We start from the raw sequence: 17,834 nt of genomic DNA, 5'->3' as shown, positions 1-17,834 counted from the left end.
ATTGACTGTCTCTGGATCGTTCTATTCTGGACATTTCTTATAAATGGAGTTACACAACATGTAGCTTTTTCTTCATGGCTTTTAAAACCTCATGTAATGTTTTCAAAGATCATCCATGCCTTATTAGCATGTATCAGTACTTTATTTCATTTTTTATTGTTATTATTTTTTACCTTGTTCCTTTTGATAGCTTAATAGCTGAATAATATTCTATTATATGGCTAAACCATATTTTGTTTTACCTACATATCAGTTGATGGACAATTAGGTTATTTCTATTTTTTGGTGTTCTTTTATTTCTTTCAACAATATTTTATAGTTTTTTTAGAGTATAGGCATTGCATTTTTTAAAAAAAATTTATTCCTAGGTATTTTATCCTTGTTAGTGCTATTATAAATGGAATCTTTTTTCTTATTTCCTTTTCCAGGTTGCTCATTGCAAGTATATATAAATACTAATGAGTTTTGAATATTGATACAACTTTGCTGTACTTGTTTATTAGCTCTGACAATTCCTTTGTGGATTTTAATTAAGTCCCTGTCTATTTTTCTCACTTTCTATTTTATGATATGCAGTTTAGTTTTATTTCTTGAGAGTGCCCCAACTCCTCTTCCAAAAAAGTACCTTGGGGATTTCAATTGTAATTACATTGTCTATAAATTGAATTGTAGTGGCTTTACAAACTTAGAAAATATAGTCTTCCATAGGATTTATTATTTCTTTTAATTCAAAACATCTTTTAGGGGGTTGGGGGTGTAGCCTAGTGACAGAGCACTTACCGAGCATGCACAAGGCCCTGGGTTTGATCCCCAGGACCTAAACAACAAAAAACCCACATATTTTATATATCTTGGTAATCTTTCTGTAGTTCTAGCTTTTTTTCACTAAGGACCCATATATTTCATTTGGTTTGTTTGTTTATTTTTTTATTTTGGTACTGGGGGTTGAACCCAGGTGTGTTCGACCACTGAGCTACATTCCCAAGACCTTTTATTTTTTTATTTATTCTTTTTATATATACATGATAGTACAGTGTATTTTGACATATTATGCATACATGGAGTATAACTTGTGCTAATTAGGATCCCATTTTTGTGGTTGTACATGATGTGATGTTTCACTGGTCAAGTATTCATATATGAACTTAGGAAAGTTATGTCCCATTTATTCCACTGTCTTTCCTAATCCTGTCCCCCTTCCTTGCCTTCATTCCCCTTTGTCTAATTCAATGAACTTCTATTCTTCCCTCCTCCCCCACCCGTATTGTGTGTTAGCATCCACATATCAGAGAAAACATTGGGGACTGGCTTATTTCTCATAGCTTTAGAGGCTCCAATTCCATTCATTTACCAGCAAATGCCATAATTTCATTCTTCTTTATGGCTAAGTAATATTTCATTGTGTATATATACCACATTTTCCTTATCCATTCATCTGTTTTAATTTGAGATAGTCTCTATAAGTTGCTCAAGACCTCACTAAATTGCTGAGACTTACCTCAAACTTGTGATTCTCCTGCCTCAGTTGACTGAGTCTGTAGGTCTTCAGCACACCTGGCAAGGACTGCTATATTTCTTGTTAGATTTAGCTCATGAAGTTTATTGAGTCTTCCTGTTTGTGAATTTTTTGTTTGTTTGTTTTTGGTGGCTATCACTGGTGGGGAGGAGATGTTTCACTATTGTCTCCTGCTTATTTTTGGAAATTTAGGAAAGTATTAAGGTGTTTGTTGTCTTAGTTCATTTTCTGTTGCTATAATGAAATACTTGAAGCTGGGTAATAGAATGTGATATTTAAATATTTAAATCCTATTAAAATATTCATAAATGACAATGAGCTATATCTTGTGTTCTGGGTTGTCCTTGGTAGCTTTTGTTATTAAGTTAAACTGAGTAAATCAAGTATCATTCCAGCCTTTTCTATCCCTGAAACAATTTATAAAGTATGATATATATATATATATATATATATATATATATATATATATATATATATATACACACACACACACACAATGCCTTTATTTTTATGTGGTGCTGAGGATTGAACCCAGGGCCTCACACGTGCTAGGCAAGCATTCTACCACTGAGCCACAACTCTAGCTTATTAATGAGAATTGTTTCTTACTTGAAAGTTTGGAGCAGTTTAGTGATAAATTGCCTGGTCCTAGAAACTTTGGGTTCTGGGAAGCAAATTCTTTGCTAATATTTCTCGTTTATTCTTTAGTGTTTGATTTCATCTGTTTTTCTGTTTCTTAGTTGAAGCATTATATTTTCCTGAAAATCATCCATTTCATTGAAATCTTTTTTCACTCTGCTAATAAATGCAATGATTTTTGAGGAAACGGTTCTCTTCTGGGAAGAACAGAAACGATGCGTTTCGTCTCCCTTCCATCACGTTTTATTCTTTCTTTCTTAATGTTTAGCTGCTGTTTCCATTGTTCTCTTCTCCTCCCCCTCCTCATCCTTCTCTCTCCTTGGGACTCCTCTCTCTCACACTGAGTCATCTTGGATTCTCCAAACTCTGAAAGCCATCTCCTCCACTCAACTCGGGGTGAACCTGGGTTCTGGGTTTGGGTTCCCTCTCTTCTTGAGGAAGCCTGGAAGCTCTCTCTGGGCAGCAAGCTAGGGCAGTCCTACAGCCCTATCATTTGTCTCTTCTCTCTGGAATCATTGTCCAGCGCTGCCTGTTGCCCAGTCCCTGAAACCAGTGGTTTTCTGGTGGCGGAGGGGTGGGCCCAGTTCCTGCGGCTCCATCTCCTCTAGAGATGGAAGTCGAGTACTCCTCATCCTTGAGTTCTCTGTTATCTCCCTTGAGTGCCTCTTTTATGTCTTTAATTTTTTCCTTGAGCCAAGAACAATACAGGGCTACTCTATTTTCCAATCTCTTACATGGTTAATATATTTTTGTGGACTTCACAAACAATAGTCCAACTAACTCAATAAAAAAATTCTTGACTCGTGATCTATTTTTTTTTCTCAGAATCCTGTAGCTATAGCGTCATTTTCTCTCTAACATGTAGTATATCAGAAATTTCTGAGGTCAGCCTTACCATTTTATTTCTCTGAGGACAGCATGTTTCTTCTTTATGGATGCATATGAGTTCTTTTTCCTTATCTTTACAACCAAAAATTTTAAAAATATATCTTTTTAGTTGTAGATGCACATAATACCTTTATTTAATTTATTTATTTTTATGTGGTGCTGAGGGTGGAACCCAATGCCTCACATGTACTAGACAAGCACTCTACCACCAAGCTACAACCCCAGCCCTTATAACTGAAAAATTTGCCAGACTATTGTCGGCCTAAATCTTTTTCATTTGGTTTGTTTGTAACACAATGAGCATTTAAAATCGGTACTATTTTTTCAGCTTCAAAAAAATTTTTTTTTAAAATTTATAACAATTGTGTGCTTCTGTTTCTGTTCCATTTGCTCTGGTTTAATCCTCTGAGAATACCTGTAATTCTTAAGTTCAAAATTCAATTATCTTTCCTATTTGCCTCATCTTCATTTTTATAACTTTCATCTCTTTGTCCTTTTATTCCAACTTCAAAGAGAGCATCTCATGTTTGATTTCCCATTGCTTATTCAGTTTTTTTTTTATGGAGCCAATTCTATTCTTTATCACTTACAATGTGAATTTGAATTTGCTCTTTTAACTTTCCTTTTCCTGCAAGCTGCCCACAACCCACCTAGCTCTGTTGGCATTTCCAGTAGTCTTTGAAATGCACCTTTATTTTTTTCTATTTTATACTGTAGTTCTGTCTCCACTTCTTTTTCTTTTTTCTGGATTTTTGTTCCAATTTCACAGAAGTCATGATTATTCATACCTTATTGAGGATGCTAAATAACTTCTATCCCATTTCAAAGATGTGACCTTCTGGCATGATGCTATTACCTCTTCCTTGTATTAAAAAAATAATATTTTTTTCAGAATTTAAAAAATTGCTTTTCAATTTTTTCTCATCTTTGTAGGAAATAATTTTTGTACATATAGCTCACATTTTGTCTATTCATTCACCCATTGATGGATTTTCCCACCTGTTGGCTATTGTGAATAATGCTACTATGATTAGGAGTGTGTAAATATATTTTTCTCCTTATCTTTGAATAGAAAAAAAAAATCTTGCTGGGCGTGGTGATGCACGCCTGAAATCCAAGTGGCTCTGGAGGCTAAGGCAGGAGGATCGCAAGTTCAAAGCCAAGCTCAGCAACTTAGTGAGGCCCTGAGCAACTTAGCGAGACCCTGTCTCAAAATAAAAAAAATAAAAAGAGCTGGGGATGTGACTCAGAGGTTGAGATCCCCTGAGTTCAATCCCTGGTACCAAAAAAAAAAAAAAAAAAAAAATCGTATCTAGAAGTACTAAATGTCATTAGAGAGGTGATGTGAATTTCCCATGGCTTTGCTTTCTATCCTCCCAGGGCTTCTCAGATTTACAGCTGGAAAGCAGGTTGGCGTGCACAATTCCCAGGCCAATTTTTAGTGTCTAAGCAGATATTCATGTGGATTAACTTTGATATCTGATGGAATCTTATCCTTCGCCCAGTAATTGGTTATCTGATTGTCTTCACCAGGGTGTGAATCAGACTCTCCATACCAGTGATTTGCTACCTTGGCCAAACATTAGAACCACCAGAGGAAATTGTGAACACTTTAATCTTCACCCTGAGCCTTTGACAGAATTTCTGGGGCTAGACCCAGGTATCAGTGTTTTGAAAAGCTCCTTAGGTGATGCGACTGAGGGGCCAGAATAGAGAAGCTCTGCTTTACCTAAGGATATACAGCTACCAGGGCTATCACGGCCATTGCCTTGAGGAAGCCCACCTCCCAGGATAAAGGTGCCAATTCCAGACCCTTCCCCTCCTTCCTTCCACAGTATTTTCTAGAAGTTGAAGTCTCTGAGTGAATACAGAAATCTGGGCTGGGGTGGTAGGGTGGATGGTATACTGGCCTCAAAAAGCATCATTGATATTGGGTTCAGTTTCTGTATTCTGATTCAAAATAGACAGACGGGGAGGGAGAAAAGTCTTTTCCCATCTTCTATCTTATGGGGACAGTGCTGCTCTGTCTCACAAGGCAAAACAGGAATGCCACTCATTATCAGCTATCTTCCCTAGTCCCACTGAACTCAGGGTTAGCAGAGATGTCAGATTCTGGGTAAGTGTTACTTTTGGTCCAGGTCTAAGTTTTCATTCTTTCCCCTTGTATTTCACATGTGTTTTAGTGAGAAGGTTGTTAGGTTTCTCTCCATTTTAGCTGGACGCATTTTGAGTGTGTTTAACTTGTTCCCTTCCTTTCCTTACTAGGTTGGAGGAGAGGGACTCTGTCCAGATTCCCTGTGTGTCAATGCTTTGGCCCAGGGTGGGGGTGTGGAGGGTGCTTAGGGGTCAGTCAATCAGGAGGAGAGGCTGAATACAGGAGGTAACAGAAACATGAGGGTCAGGTCAGAGACTCTAGGAAGAGGCATTTTAAGCAGAGCTTTGAAGACAGGAGAGAGAAACAGGAGCAGAGGCCTCCGCAAAGAAATAGGGATAAATAACCATAGACTCTTAAACAAGGAGGTACCCAGAGAGGCATATTTGCAGATGAAATGGATAATTGGAAGGACCTTCTCAGAAATGAGGCTAGTGAGAGAATCTTTTCAGGGAAGGGATCTCGAAGGCCAAGCTCAAGAGTTTGGAGTTGCCTGGAAGCTATAGATGATTCTGAGCAAGAGATAAACAAGGTGACAACATGGACGGGGATGACTGTGTAGCCTGTGTGAGTTTACGTAGGGATGGGTGGAGGGATGGAGGCAGGGAGATTGAAGAGGAGAGGATTCTTATCATGAAGACGTGACTTCTCCAGTTCTCACACAGATCCACAGAGAGTAGGAAGCTCTCTGGAATGAAGGAGGAGAAATAAACTGTGGGAAGGACGGGAACTCTGAGTGAGGTAAACCAGAGCAAATATGGGCTTTCCCCGCTGTCTTCTTCTCCCCTTCTCTCTTGGTACCTTTAGAAGTGTTCATATGTGACTTGGTTTCCCCTGATGCCATTACTATAAGGTCTACTAATCGTGTCTTCAAATTACAGGAATGTCACTTCTATTCCCCGAGCCGCTGACATCACTGCTCTGAGTCTTGGGAGAAAAGTTAGGAAAATCCCTGTCTGCCTCTTCCTCCACCAACCACAGCTGCCTTCGCCAAGGGCAGGCATCCAGGCCCCGGGCAACCGCGGGACCCAGCTCCCAAACACACGTCAGACAGCCAGAAAGGTCCCCAGAAACCAGCCTGGTGTCTGGAATCCAATGGCTGGAGGACAGGGGATAGATGAGATGGCTTTTTGTAGTCCCCACCCCAGGATTCCGGGATTGTCACCCACAAAGCTGGCCTTGTGCCCAGATCTGTAGGTCTGTGTCTTCAGGGCAGCTCCTGAAGGACACACAGTCTCCCGCCTGCCTCCCTCCTGGAGGCGCGTAATTACTTTTATATATTGCTGCCGAATAGAACACAAGGAATGGCTTGCAGGAATGCTCAGGTATCCTCCTTTGATGTGTACAAAGGAAGCGGCTTCTCTGCCTCCCGGGGCTCTTGCACACCCATCAATTCTCCTGACAGATGGAGGGAAGGGTGGCTTGGGCATTAGCATGGCCCGGAGAACAAGTTGGAATTGCCTTCATTTTAATATCCCTGTTTTGATCTATTGGAAGGCTGACAGTGAGAGGGGAAGGATCTTATTAGGTGGCGTAAATCAGAATTGGTACAGTCCCTTTCCTCCAGCAAACCCAGACCTTCCCTGTGAAGGAAGGGGGAGAGAAACCGGATGCTGGAGCCTTGGGCTACCCTCCTCTCAATCCCAGCTGGGAACAAAAAGGGTGACTGGAGGCCCCTTCTCCTGCCTCAGCCCACCCGTGCAGGGAAGCCTGTGTTCTCTCTCCAAGCTCCTGATGGCTCACTCAGCTCCTCCCTGCTCCCCATGCTCTCTGTCACCATGGGACCCATCCCCCAAGAGTGCCCGGACTCTGGCTCCCAAGAGTTTTAGTTTTTGGATTCTTCAGAACTTGAGTGTGTTGTCTAAGGGCCTGGTGGGTTCTGGATGTGGAAAGTCACTGCTGGGGCCCACGGGAAGGGACCCAAGTGTTGGATGCCGCTGAGAAGTGGCTCATGGGACTTGAGCCCTTCCCAGGACTCAGCCAGAGACCTGGGGAGGGTGTCTGCTGTTATCCCTATGGCGCTGTCTGTTGGGCAAGGGTTAAAACACAGCTTCTCCTCCCCAAAGACAAGAGCAGGGAGAAGGGGCACTAGACTCAAAGAACCCCAGACTCAAAGGCCATAACCTTCTCTGCCTCTGCCATGTCTTTACTTTGGCCCTGGCCAAGTCACTTGGCCCTTCAAGATTCCCTGGTTGAGAGGGGTCCTTTCAGTTTTCATTTCTATGGCTATGGTCTATTCTCAGAAAGCACTTCTCTGGATGGTGTTGGCAGTGCCCATAATTTTCTTTCTTTCTTTCTTTCTTTTTTTGTGGTGCTAAGGATGGAACCCAGGGCCTGGCACATGCTAGGCAAGTGCTCTACCACTGAGCTACACACCCCCAGCTCAGTGCCCATAAATTTATCAGTAAGAAATACAGATCTAACATCCCATGTGAGCAAATTTTGGGGAAAGATGGGCCCCAAATCAAAGTGCGCATTTGGGTAAAGTCATTCAAAGGTCCAAAGTTGGCCTCTCCTTCCTCCAACTCTGCTGACATCCTTCCCAGCACTTAGGTCCAGAGCTCCCTGCATTCCAAGTCTGGGTCTCATTTTCAGAAGCTTCTCTCAAAAAGCTGTTCTCCACTAAAAGCTTACTGAATAATACTTGCCAGATTTAAAAAAAAAAACACAATAGCAGGCAACTTCTATATTCTAAAAAAGGAATATTGTCCAAATGGTGAATTTTAGTCATCTTGAGATGCTCATGGGGCGTGGGGTGGAGTTGGCTGCCTAGGCCCCTGTATGACATCACACACTTGTAAGTTGCCTGCTCAGCAAGCCCCCTGTCTTGGGGACACAGGGATGCAGAACAGAAGAATTTGTCCAAAGAAGGCTTCTAGTCTTAGAAGGACAGAGCCACAAGGACCCTTAAGCTAACCCATCCTCATAAGGTATAGATACTAACCCCATAGAGGGGAAGAGGAGGTACCTAAAGTAACAGAGCCCCAGCAGAGTTGTCTTTCTCAATCTTAAATCTCACAATTGCTACAAGTTAAAGTTCAGATCCATCAAGCCCTCAGGGACCAGCACATTCTCTTCCCAATGGACAAGCTCTTCTTTCCTCAGCTGGTACTCAGCTGGTACCTCAGCTGGTACCTCTAGCCCCCTGGATATACTCTCCCATGTTGGGCTTTGGCCAGCACCTCTGCACAGACTCTTCTGTCAGCCAGAATGCTCACTATCCTGTCCACCTGGTGAAAATTCATGTATTCTTCAAACATCACCTTTTCTGGAAAAAAAAATGCTACCTCCTCCTGGAAGCCTGTCCTGCCCTTTCTGGCCTAATGATTTGCATGGTTCATTTTGTTCCCTCAGTTCTCGGTGCACATCACATCCCCTGCTCTCTGACACACGAGCACACACACACTGCATCACAGTTGGTTGTTTATCTTCATTAATGCACTGTGAGTTCCTCAAAGGCTGGAACCAAATCTCAAGGTATCTCGGTGGCCCTAATGTATTGCATAGAGCCTAGATAATTTCTTAGATGATGGCCACTAGCTGCCTGTGTTAATTAAAATGAATGAAATTCAATTTCTCAGTAATGTCAGCCACATTGGAAGTGCTCAATACACACATGTGCCTAGGGGTTACGATTTGGGACAGTACCCTTTCTCTCTTCACAGAGCTCCATAGGACAGTGTTGTCTCTGAGGAGACGAAAACCATATAGTACTCTTCATGAGTCCATGGTGGGCCTGGGAAGGCCTTTGCTGCTCTGACTGCACAGGTGCTGGAACCTGGCACGGAGAAGGTGCTTGAGGAAGAACTTCCTGGAACTGGGGTGGAGTACCATCACATGGGTTCTGGGTTTGTTTACTCTATCTAGGTCCTGTTTTGGGGTGCAGCTCCAAAACCTGGTTCCCTAAGGGCCTCTGCTGGTGCTACTCCCCTTAGCTGACAGATGTCACTCTGTAGGGAGGGAAGGGCCTTTCAGGACAAGCTCTGCTGCTCAAGTCTTAATAAGGGAAAGCTTATCAAAAGCCCAGATTGTGTGGTGGCCACTTGAAGATGAAGAGCCCTGGTTCAAGGGTTCCCCGGCTCTTCCCTCCAGCACCCTAAACCATCCTAGGACAAGGATAAGGTGCACTGGCTGTGGGCAAAAATGGCCTCTCCTACCACCTACTACCTGCCTCCCACGGCCCCCTGACCTGGGAGACTGGGGTGGTGAACACACTTCACACATACATCACAGATGGTGTTCCAGAGTTGTGGCCCCTGAGAACCAACCCTTCTCCTGAGCAGCCGAGGACTATGGGTTATGTACGTAGATGGGGTCTTAGCCTTGAGAAACTAGCATAATTTTCCTTGATTCCTCCCACTTTCCCTGACTCCACCTTCTCCACTCTCCTGGGCCTTGTCTTCCAAGACCCTTACCTCCTCCTAGGAAGACAGCTCTGACTCATGCACCTGAACCAGGCATCCCACCACCTCCCGGCCTTCTGCCCCAACCTGTCCCACCTGACCCAATCTCAACCCTGTGGCCTTGATCATCTTCCTAAAATACAACTCAACAGTCGCTCTACCGTAATCTGCCCTTCTCCACCTTCCCCCACCTGGCCTGGCCTCTTCTCATGCACTTCTAAACGCTGACTATTCACTAAGTACCTTTCTGCTCTGGGTTTTGCTCATTCTGTTATTTCTGCCTCATGTATTCTCTCTTTCCCTAAGAAAACGCCTCCTACCTTGAGAGCCAGCTCCAGCTTCACTTCTTCTGGGAGGCCTTCTTGGATTTCCCCCAGGCTGAAAGAGTGTGTCTCAGCTCCGAGAGTGTTTCCCACACACTCAAAGTGTGTGTCTCAGTCTAGCCACAGGTTTAAAGCCAAAGGCTCTGGAGTCAGACTGATGGCTTCACCTCCCTGAGCCTCCTTTTCTGCATGCAAAGGGGGAATAATAGGGTGCCTAGTCCATGGGGCTGGGGAAGATTAAATATGATCGTATGTGTAAAACATCCAGCACACCTGCTAACCAGCTATTTCTCACTAAATGTTAGCAAAGGCTTTTATGTTGTTTCATTAGGTAATAAATTAAATGGTCTAAGAGCTTTTGTGGAGAGGGACTCTTGTTATTCAAGTTGGGACCCCCGACTGAGCAGAGTGCTGGCATAAGAGTAGGCATTCGGTGAACATTTATTGGATTTAATTTATTGATTGACACCATCTGTAATGAGGGGCATTTCAGAGGACCTGATAGGCACTGGGGGGAGACTTGGGAGGGTAGAGGCTTTGTGGAGCCCCCAAGAAACCATGAAGGGCCTTTGCAGGAGGCACACTACAGCCTCTGCAAGGGAACTTAACAGGGGTGTCATTGTGTGCAAAGGCACAGGAATACGCGGCTGTGTCATGGATGCAGCCTGCTTGGTCTCTAGTTGGACAAGCCCTCTTGCCAAGCAGAACGAAGGCATGGGCAGGGAGTGCTCCCATCTTGGGGTCCTGTGACCCTCTCAGCAAAGGTTGACAGCACTGGTGGCCGGTGCTGGTGCAGGAGTGGGGGCCCCTCCTCATCACTCTGCAGGTGCCAGCCTGCTCCCTGCTGGAACCCTCACCTTCCCTGGCAGGCTCCTGGTCAGGGCTGTTGGTTCCTACAGGCAATCAATGGCTCCCACATGAAATATTTTCCCTACAGAATAACCATTTCCATAGTGCCTGTGGGTTTTTTTTTTAATATCCTCCCCCTTCTGCCCTATCCTTTTCTCCAGCTCTAGAACATCAGCCCCCTCCTGCTTTCTTCCCTCTCTTCCTTCCCCATGTTCTACTGAAAGTCTATTCTGTGCCTATACTGTGCTGAGGTGGGGTTTAGGGATGAAAATGCAGCCCCTCTGGCCCAGGGCAGACAATAACCGTAGGTCAAATGAGCAGTCCTGGTCCTCAGGGTCTCTCCCCTGCCAACCTCTCCCTCCCCCTCACAGTCACAGGAGAAGGCCTGGCCCACAACTTTGAAGGAGTTTTGGGGTCGGGAGCAGGACTGACTTCATGGGCTGAGCCTGCATCCCGCCCGGGGCCCAGACCTCAGAGGGGCCTGTGCTGGGTTAACACTGTTATTGTCCTCTTGAAATTCTTGATGATTTTGAACAGGGTTTTACGTTCTCATTTTGTGTTGGGTCCTGCAGATTTTATGTAACCGGTCCTACTCAGGAGGGTAGAGAGAAGGAGGTAGACAAACTGGGGCAAGAAGTGGGCAGAGAAAACTATGCAGGACAGATGGCAAGGGGCTCCCTTCTCCGAACTTTCCATCTGAAATGGAACCTTGTCTATCCTTTCTCTGCAGAAAACTGATGGGCTGATGAGGGAAAGGAACACCCCAGGTCTTAAGATTGGCATAAGATATTGTCTTAGGATGGAGGGGTCACAACAGGGGGTCAGGGGGTGGTGGGAACTCTAGAAGCCTCATCTGCCTCTTGCTAGAGGAGCAGTGGAGCCCTCCCCTCCGCCATGAGCCCCAGCCTCCTTCCGGCCCACCTTTCCTCATGAATGCTGGTCCTCAGCCTCCATCTTCTCCTGAGGATCTCTGTCCCACCTCTGTGTCTTCTTGAATCAAAGGCTCAGAGCTGGAGAGGGGAAGAAGTCACGGCTGACCTGAGTGAAACAAAAGAGAAGGACACCGGCCCTCTTCCCCTGCTGTCCTCCTGGTTTTCTTTGGGGTCCATTGGCCTTTAGATTCAAGGTCAGCCTGTGCTCAGGAAGAAGGTGCTTGTACCAGCACTGGAACTCTCCATGCACGATTTCTTTTAAAGAATACCTGGTGATATCCATGGGTCAGTTGGTGGTCTACTACGAGTCCCAAATCTGTCCCTTCTGTCTTGTGTTTGACTAATATGTGGTGGGATATGATGGATTAGAGAAAAACAATCTAGAAAGGGCTCATTAGATCAATCTAGGCCTCTGTGGGTGGTAAGAGCTCCCTGGTTCCCAAATAGAAATGTGTCTATTGCAGTATTTCTGCCCCCCCATCATTTTAGGAAAGTCAGATTGGCAGAGTAGAGTTTGAGCTCCAGCATGCCACCCAGCTGGGACATTTGTCTTGATTTCTCAGGCCAACAGCCTCCTCATGTGAGTGACTCCGGCAGATCCCTTCAGGTTCTGATATAATGTGATTCTAAGTTTATACTATTGTCCTTCTGGGTCACTATGAGCAAGTAACTTCCTGCTGTCTAACCTCAAGCTCTTCTGCTATATCTTGCTCCCTGTTAGGTCCTCATCTTACTTTAGTCAAGTGGGATCAGGTCTCCATGTTCCCAGAAATCCACAAAGTCCTACGGAGAGATGACTTTCACACCACCCACCCCTTGGGTAGTAGAGAGAAGGGCTCCCACTCTCGCTTCCTCCCATCCTGCCCCAGACGCAGCCCTAGGCTGGGGGAGCTGAGGAGCAATTTGGCCCTGCTGTTTCTCCTCACACAGGCAAGCCTGAACTGGCCCGCGAGGGCCCTGCTAATCTACCCTATTACCGCAGGTAAGAATTATAATGAGAAAGCACTCGAGGGGCCAAGGCCCACGTGGGAGAAAGAGAAGCTCTGTTGATTCTATTCCAGAGCTTAATTGGTATAATTGCTCTCTTCCTCCTGCCAAGCCAGAGATGGGATCAGCTCTCCCACCTGCTGATGGGGAGCTGCTCAGAAAGTTCTCTTAGTCTCAAATGGCGGATTCTGATGGCTGCTCAGAGGCTCCTCCGGCTCCTTTCCAACCCCAGGTGGCAGGAGAACCAAGGGTCCCCCTACCCTGGAGGGCTGGGGACCTTAGTGGAGCCTGAGCCCTGGCTCAAGGGGGCTGGGAGGGTTTCTTCAATGATCACTCCATCCCACTAGGAGGACTAGTAGGAGGAGGTGGGGAGGGACTTCTCTGTAGCCAAGGTGCTGACATTTGGAGGACCCTGAGAATCAGAGCATCCCAGAATGGGGAGAGGGGAGAAGGTAGAAGCTGGCGTTGATCCTTTCCGCATTCCTGCTTTCTCCCTGCTCCTCCCTGCGTTTTCTGGGGAGTCTACCTCTAAAGGGGTGTTTTGTCCTCACAAAATCACCGGGACCTATAATTGCCAAGTACCTATAATTGTCTATTGCAATAGACATCACATTTAATACTAACACTATTCAATAATTTAATTTTTTAAAAAGGCCCTAAAACATGAATGCACTTAGGAATCAATGAATCACCCTGGGGACCCCAGGCCTCATCTGGATAGTCTCCTTGTTAGAAGGGGAGAAGGAAAAGGGGTACAGTCAAGAACCCAGTGCCACAGGAGGAGGTCTATTGCTAGATCTGTCCAAAGTTAAGTCTACATTCCATCCACACTCCCAGGAGCTCCCTGAATCGGAGTTGCTAGATGAAATACAAATCTCAGCAAAGCACAGTGGTGCACACCTATAAACCCAGCTACTTCGGAGTCTGAGGCGGAGAATCACAAGTTCAAGGCCAGCCTGAGCACTTAGTGAGACTCTTTCTCAAAATAAAAATAAACTAGTAAAACAAAAAAGGCCGTGGATGTAGCTCAGTGGTAGAGTGCCCCTGGGTTAAAACCCTAGTAATAAACAAACAAACAGACAGACAAATCTTGTATGGGAACTACTTATATTAAAAAGGTTTCCTCATTTATCTGAAATTCAGATTTCACCGGGCATCGTCCCAAATGTTGCAAGGGACATAATTTATGCTAAAAGTTACTTGTTATTTATCTAAAACTCAAATTTAAATGGACAGCATGTGTTTTTATTCCCTATATCTGGTAATATCTCCTCAGCTCTTGGGTCACTCCCAAGTCCACCTGGCCTGAGTGAAAGACCTGGACTCCCTCTCACCCCCACAAGCAGCAGCAACAGGGCTGCAGGTCCCTCCCCTCCCCAGCCCGCTCCTCCACCTCACCACTGCAGGAGATGGGGGAGCCAGGGCTCTCTCTGCTAGAGCAGAAGGAGACCTGGAGGTCCTGCAGCCTCACCTTCCCTAAGAGGAGACACAGAAATCCACCCTGAGCAGGGGCCATGCTTGACCCAGTCTGGTAGAAGAGGCCCTCCCTAAGCTCTCCAGCCTGTAGGTTTCCCAAATGCAGAAGAGGGACTGATCAGAACCCTAGGTTACACGTGTGAGCATCAGTGCGTGTGTGCAGGCACACATGTGCTCACACATGTGCAGTCAAGTGGAGGAAGCAACTTCCTGTCTGTCTCATAGCACTTTCCCATGAGTCTCTCTAGGACTATCTGCCAGCTCAGCCTCTGGGCTGATTTCCTGGACCTTCTCAAATAGGTGAGCAAAGTTCTCACTTCTGCCCACTCCGTGCTGGTATCAGACAGTGGGGAGGCCCATGGATTTGGGTTCCAGAGAGCCTAGGTTCAAATTCTAGCTCCAAGGCTCACTAGCTGTGAGACCTTGGGCAGCTTAATTTCTCCGTAAAATGGGACTAATAAGAACTACCTCAGGATGAGGTTGAGAGTTTCATGCTTGTATCTGGTGCTGTACTTGGCCTATGACAAAGGCTCAACAAATAGAAACAATAATAATTATTTGGTTGACACTGTAGAGCTGCACCCAGCCCAGGGCTTCAGGAAAGAAGGAATGTGATTACACTCCTTGGGGAGTCAAGTTCTAGGGCTCTGTGAACTTACCCATTAGGTAGGCAGCTGTAGAGGGCAAGGCCTAGACCTGCCTGACAGCCAGGCCCCAGTCCAGCCCCCCGGCTCCCGCATGCAGTGGGCTGCTGGGCCTTCTCCACTTTACCCAGTAAGGATTGGTCTGGAATCTGGGCCCACTTCCCCTGCATTTTCCTGCCTTGAGGCCCTCACTCATGATATCCTGCTTCTTCCTTCTCCTGGTCTAAACCCTACCTTTCTTTAAGAAAGTCTTCTCAAAATTTTCTCTGTGGTGGTCTTAAGCAGGACTCGGGACTTAGGGGTCTGTCTAAGATGGTGACCCCACTAAGAAGGCCTCCCCAGGGGCGGGAGGATGGTGTGGACATCTGCTGGTGACAGGTGAAAGGGGGAGGGATAAGAGCTCTTGCAGTGATCGGATGGAGGGTCTCATGTCATTCTTTTCAATTTCTGTTTAGGGTTCAATTATGAGACTGTGTACATTTATTTAATTAACTTCTACCTAAGGAATATATTGCTTATTTGCATCAGTAACATTGCAATAGATATCACATTTAATACTAACACTATTCAATAATTTAATTTTTAAAAAAGGCCCTAAAACATGAATGCACTTATGAATAAATGAATCACCCAAAAAATTAGATTAAAATTCAGGCTCTGATTTAGTAAGTCTGGAGTGGGGCCTAAGAGTCAGCATTTCTAACAAGCTCACAGATGACTAAGTTGATCATCCCTGTATCACATGCTGCGAAGCAAAGGCCTAGAGAAGAATTGGATATGTCCACTGTTGCCCCAGTGGAGTGGGATGATGGGGCCAGCATGACCAAATTGGGTTACTTAACCTAGGCAGCTCAAAGGGGTGGTCAGGCAGGTATGTAAATGCCAGAGACTGTTGATGGAGTGGGGGTGAGGTATTCTGGAAGGGTTCCAGGTTGGTGTAGCAATCAGTGAGGCACATAAGCAATAATTTTGTAGAGGGTGCCAATGATGGCATAATGGTTAGGGATGTGTACTTTGGAGCTGGATTGTCTGGGTTTGAATCCCATCTCTACTATGTATCAGATATTTGACCTTGGGCAAGTTACTTAACCTTTATATACCTAATTGTTTCTCACTTGCAGAGTGCGAAGCTTGCAAATTATGAAAATAAAATAAATGACTTGATCCTTAAAACCTTTTTTGAGCATAAATGCACACTCAGTCGGTGGGGGCTGTAACTACACAAGGAACTGAAATTCAAGCAGGTGGAGAATTGCTCACCCTGGACTCTGTTCCACGATGGTCAAGGTCCAGGCAGGGTAGATCCGCCTTCTAAGTATCTGCTGATGTGAACATTGAGGGGAATGGAGCTCTTTCAAAGAATACCATGTCTATGGCTGGCTGAGCTGCATGGTGATGCAGTTATCATGAAGGCCAGGCAGTGTCTCGGTTTCCTGTGTGGGTGGTTGTCATTCTCCAGGCTTGGTTTTCTAAATAGGCAGGAGATAGGAGTAAGATGATACTGATATGCCATCTGTAGTTTCTGACTGGTAGGAATTCAAGCACACTGAGGGTGAGGCTGGGATGAGAGGGTACTTGTGTGCAGGAAGGAAACAAAGAAGCACAATACTTTATGAGATGCTAAAGAGACCCCCAGAGCCTCTGCATAACTTAACTGTGCCCTCCAGGCACTGTGCTATCCAGGTCAAGAGCAACAGGGATTACCATTAGAACAGGGTACTTTTGGGGACTGGACCCTACTGCATCAGTCAGATTCACTTCCTGAGTTTCTAGAGCAAATGAGATGGATATGGCTGCCCCTTTCTGGACATAATCATTATGGAAAGCAACTCTTTCTTTGCTGATCTTCTGCCTCCAATATTACCCTTAGCCAATACCTACATGGTCTCTTAGGGGATCTTTCTAAAGCGAAAATCTAGCCATGTCCTTCCTTAGCTCAAAAGTCTCCAGGAGCTTCCTATTTTCTATAACATGGCATTGCTTATGAGACCCTTCAAACTTCTCTGTACACTTCTCTCATTCTTTCCCTCATTCCTCCTTCTGGAAGCCCTACCTGAGTGCTTTCAGGTCCCCTACAAGGCTACACTCCCTGTTTCCCACATACTGTTGCCTCTGCTCAGAGTTCTTTCCCACCCCCCCCCCTTCTCCCTGACTGATCCTACTTGGCCATCAGTTCTCAGTGTAAACACCGCTTTCTCCTGGAGGCAGTCCCTGACACCATGGGGCAGGTACCATAGTGCCTCATTGTGACTCTCTGTCTGGCTCCCACTGGACTGTAGGGCTCCAGGAGGAAGGACTCAGATGCTTTCTTCTTAGCAGCTGGCCTTTCTCAAACACTGCTTCTGGGACAGAATTATTAGGGTTTTCTGTCCAAGTCCCCTAGAAGCTCCCATGGTAGCCTCTCTTGAGAGGAGGTGGTCCCCACACCTTTCTGTGCCTAGAAACACCTGGAGCGTTCTGTAGGGACATATTCCCAGGCCCCACCCTAGTCCTTATGAACTCTCCCAGAGAGGGCTTGGGAGTCAGTATTTTCACAATGATCCCCAGATGATCTAATCAGTTAGACCATGATGGATGAATGATGACCACCAGAGGACCCTGTCTGGTGTGACAGACCTTGCCCATAGAGGGTGCTCCCTGTGGCGTTTTTGGTCCCATCAGGTCAGGATTGATGTGGGTGGAGGGTCTTCTCTAATTGCAGCTATCAAGGGATTCCCTGGTCAGTTTTCACTTACTGCCAAGGCTGCATGTCAGTCTGTCCACCCAGAGCTCTCTTGCTGGAGATCTCGGGTGGGGGGCGGGGAGGTTTCTCCTAGGGGTTCAAGAGACTTGAAAGGGAGGATACTGGTAAAAATTACTTAGGGAAGAGAAAGAAGCTGTACCTTCTACAAATTGATCTATACTGTTGGGATGATAGAAAGTCACCTCCTCTACCCTTCATCCTGTATGCCTGCGTGGGACAGCCATGGTTCAGGCCCAAGACCCCTTCAAGATAATAAAGTCCAGGAGTAGATCCATGGGTCAT

General features: G+C 45.6%; 1 protein-coding gene across 4 annotated transcripts in view; it reads left to right on the top strand.

The window, feature by feature from the left end:
* Positions 1 to 17,834, top strand: part of Lgr6 (leucine rich repeat containing G protein-coupled receptor 6) — a 118,564-nt gene that overhangs the window by 55,077 nt on the left and 45,653 nt on the right. The window lies entirely within an intron of this gene.

The sequence above is a fragment of the Marmota monax genome, unplaced genomic scaffold, assembly GCF_021218885.2.
Source record: "Marmota monax isolate L192 unplaced genomic scaffold, Marmota_monax_Labrador192_F-V1.1 WCK01_AAM20220418_F8-fsc00099, whole genome shotgun sequence".
Classification (NCBI taxonomy): Eukaryota; Metazoa; Chordata; class Mammalia; order Rodentia; family Sciuridae; genus Marmota; species Marmota monax.
Note: the sequence above shows the minus strand (reverse complement) of the source record. Positions and strands in the feature narration are given on the sequence as shown.